Source organism: Triticum aestivum, chromosome 6D (assembly GCF_018294505.1).
Source record: "Triticum aestivum cultivar Chinese Spring chromosome 6D, IWGSC CS RefSeq v2.1, whole genome shotgun sequence".
In the NCBI taxonomy this organism is placed as follows: domain Eukaryota; kingdom Viridiplantae; phylum Streptophyta; class Magnoliopsida; order Poales; family Poaceae; genus Triticum; species Triticum aestivum.
In genome coordinates this window covers 415,317,533-415,321,867 of record NC_057811.1, presented here as the reverse complement: position 1 = coordinate 415,321,867, position 4,335 = coordinate 415,317,533, and the positions used below count along the sequence as shown (strand labels likewise).

Genomic DNA, 4,335 nt, shown 5'->3' with positions numbered 1-4,335 from the left:
GATAGAATGCCAAACATATGCATCTCCATTGGGCATTTGTGCTAGTAAAGAGAGAAAAAGGGAAACTGAATTACCTTACTCTTAACATTTAACACTGAAAATAAGAGGGAAAACAAAGGCGTGTGTAAAAAAAGAGGGAAAACTGAGACACCAGTAACCACCTCATTGATGACGTTAATTATACCTGAGAAACCATTTATCCATCACATCTCCAGAATCTGCAAAGGACCCTCGTGCAGGAGCAAGGGAATCAAGCTCATCGAAGAAAATTACTCATGGGCATGCTGATCTAGCCTGAAATGGATAGTGAAAACTGAAACCCAAGTATATGTGCATATTTCATGGCAATTACATACATGGCTTGTGCAGATGGATATACCTTCTCAAAGATGTCCCTGATATTCCTCTCTGACTCTCCAACATACATGTTTATCAGTTCTGGACTTTTTATGCTAAGAAAGTTTAATGAGCACTCAGTTGCTACTGCTTTCACAAGTAATGTCTAAAAATTCAAAAGAAAACATCCTAGTTAGCATGTATTATCTTGTTGCTGGATACAACTAACTTTTGAGAAATGGGAATGAAAACTCAATTAAGTCAGTACACCTACCTTCCCAGTGCCTGGAGGTCCATATAGCAGGACACCTGATCGTTTAAGCAATTTAGAGCAGTACAACTGATATACAAACATAAGGTTGCACTTGTAGAACTTATTTTCTTTGGACCTGGGAGTCAATAAGTCAGTAATAGATGACAAAATAGATTTATTTAGGTAGTTGTGAAATATATTTTTCAGCTCCAGTGGTAACAATGGAGATGTCATATTTCAAATAAATAATGGACATGATATTCTATAGTGACAATGAAGTTGTCATATTTCAAATAAATAATCGCATGATATTCTACAGTAACAATGGAGATATCATATTTCAAACAAATAATGGATACGATATTGTACAACTGCCAAATATCAGGACAGAACCCAAGAGAATTCATGATTATCCTCACCAAAAGATCATTCTAGACTGAATACATGTGCTACATGCCTCGTTTGACTATATAATTTTGTCGACAATAGAATACATCAGAGTAACAAATTACAAATTGATAGCAAATTTCCCCATGATCTTCCACTTTTATTTATCCATGAACTTATATTCACCAATGATAACATGCAATATTTTCAATCACTGAACCTATCTACCCAAATATGTATCTTTTAGACCAGACCAGAGAATTGTTCAAATTCTTGTTGAAATCAAGCTAGCTTTAGTAAAATTCCTACGCCCCAAAGAATCACGCATGGAAAAACCAACACAAGTAAAGAAGGTAACTGTGTAGCTTACATTGAGCTTCCAACTTCGATCACTGGTAGCTACAGAGTAAGTACAGAACAAGCTAACGCATTGTCCAGTTAGCATGCAACTGACTCCAACACACAAGTAGAATTCATTACCCCAGCGCCTGCCGCCGAAGGCGCTTCCCCTGCGAGCCGCTGCATCCCATCTCGCTGACCATCGTATCCAGCCTCCATTGCGCATGGCAGCCGCAACACTTCTGTCTCCTCCTGGTCCGAGCATGCCCACAACCCGTACAAGCAGCTATTCCCCAACCTCCTTGCATATTCCCCGTCGAAATCAACGACCGTCGAAGAGGAGTGAGGCAAGGCGGGGAGGCCTAGAACAGAGGAAGGCGAGGGGTGCGTGCGCAGGTTTCTCATTGATGCATGGCATCAGCAAAATGTCCAGCCTGCATCCTGCGACACCACATCACACTATAGTATGCCCTTTATTCCTTTGGTTAAGTTTGACAGTGTTGTTTCCATATTTTGTACACCAGTGTGTGAACCATACTACCGATACTAGGACATATATCAAGTGCCTTATCAGAAGAAAAAAAACTACTATAGCTTACACGCTTGATCAAGGCAAGAACATCTGTTATATCAGCTTCATCGCATAGCCTAGCAGAACAGAACAGAAGGTAATCTTATGAAAATCAAGCTTATATTGCATGCCTCTTGCAAGGTTAGCTTTAGTACATACCTCAAATGGAAAACCTGCAGAAGAAGTTCCGGCGAAGTGTGGAGCACGTGCGGACGGCGGAAGGTGTTCCGGCAATGCATCAGAGGCGAGATTGGATGCTTCTAGGGCTGGTTAGGCAAATTAAAATGTGAAGGAAAGCTTCTTCCTGACTATAATACCGGGAACAAAGGTGACTGCATGCATCAGAAGGTCTCGTCAGCAACTGGGAAAAGCACGATGGCAGATCCTTCTCAAGGCATCATGGGGCTGGATCACAAAATCTTTACCACCAAAATTAAATGCACAGCAACGAAAAAAGTTAAATGCATTAACAGCTGTAAAAAAATCACAACAACCTATTAGCAGCACCATTTTAGTTGCTAAATGGTCACATCCATAAACAGACCCACCTATGCACTTACGGCCGAGTTGTTGAAATTTTAGGTCTGCTATAAATACCATCACTAAGGTTAAATAATACATATTAGAAACTACATGCATTTGAAGGGACACCACTCATGTCCTCTAGAATTTTCACCGTGTCCCAAGGAAACATTGTTCACCTCATGAGGAAACATTGGTTCAGCAAGAAGGAAAGAGCACAAAGAGCTATGAAAATTCACATCAAAGTAATTTGATCTCACAAGAGAAGTTGAACAAGCCAGTTAAGCATAGTGGCAAGCTCATGAATGTATCGCCCCATCTGCCTGCATGAGATGGGCTGCAGAAAATGAATTGATTGTATCATGGGATTGGAGCTACATCAACATACTGAAGATGTAAAGATAACTGGAAATATATATCAACCTATCATGAGTGTGAGAGAAGTGAAAAATAAGGAATTGATGGTAAAAATCTCCACCGTTATAATTGTCATTTATAATCTTACTGCAAAAAGTACCAGGGTGAGCAATCAAAAAGAAAAATCATGCATACTAATAGGAAAATTGCAGAGCCATCATTAAACCTATATTTCTACTAATGTGAATAAAAAAGGGAAGAACAGTACCAATATTTTTTGCTGAAATTAATGAATGGATTATCCCAATTTAACTTGAAGGATGAAACTTTCCAAGTTTGGATGCCCCAAAATTGTACAGAAACTAAATCAATAAAAATGGTCGTGCTAAAAGACATCATCTTTGAGAACTCCTTTATTCAAGGCAGCCTACTAGTTGTGCTTGAATTAGACCAGGTGATGGGCAGCAGCAACGTTTGCAGCCCATAATTGCTCACCTCATGGTTACTCACCTCCATGCAAGAACCAAGAACCAACACTTCTGTACATACTCATTACTCGGTACATATCCTATAACAAGTTAATGTTATGTCATTATAAAACTTGGTAGAGTCCAGTAATACTTGGATAGAAAAATAAATGCTCTGCAAGCATACAACTGAAGCAGAATACCTTATCAGACATGACTCTCTTTCTATTTCGCAGGTAAGTTGTGACAGAAATACAGTAGCCAAAAGTCAAACCCAAATAAGGTAATAATAAGTATGCTCCCCTCAGAAATACAACCTAAGCTCCTAAAGAAAAAGAAGAAACAATGGTCAGTCTCATGCAAGAAATTCTGAAGAAAAAGATGAGACATACTTTCTCGACCTTTGGAAACAAAGATGCAGAAAAATGAGGGACATACTGTAATGCCCCAAGACCGACGCTTCAGAAGACTTCCATATTTTCGTGATCACCGTGTGTTTCTTTTGTGCTTGCTCTTTTATTTTTCATTGCATCATGTCATCATGCCATCATGTCATTTAATTTTTTTAAACTCAAATAAATAAATTGCATAGATTTTGATCTATTAAATCGAGGGAATTCACATGGTGATTTCTCTTTATAACATATCCTCCCAATATTAGGGAGCTATATTAAATATTTCATTAGTTTGGAATTCACCATAACACACTTGCAAATATCCCAATGCCTTTGTTATCTTAATTCTTGGTCTCCAACCTTGCCATATATTCTTCATCATATTCCGGAGCTCCACCAAAAATCCGACATTTTTGGACCTTCCTTTTATCAATTCCTAGTTCAAACCCATTTGAATTAAATTCAAATGAGTTTGAATTTACATCTTTCAATCATGGCTTTTTCTATTTTCTCGGAACAAGCATATTTTTTGCGAGTTCAGGAAAATAATCCCCTTGCCCAAACTCTCCTCCTAGCCTTTCTTTTCTTCTCCTTTTTTTTGCTTTGCTAAGAGATTAGAGAGAGAGAGATGCAGCCAGCCCACCAGTCCGCAGCTCGGCCTAGCCCGCAGCGCCGGCCCACCTAAGCCCAACCGCACCTATAACCCTA

The 4,335-nt window shown here is 39.1% G+C and overlaps 1 pseudogene; it reads right to left on the bottom strand.

Moving 5' to 3' along the window:
- Positions 1 to 269: 269 nt before the first annotated feature.
- LOC123146404 (uncharacterized) lies at positions 270 to 1,720 on the bottom strand (annotated as a pseudogene).
- Between the last annotated feature and the right edge of the window lie 2,615 nt (positions 1,721 to 4,335).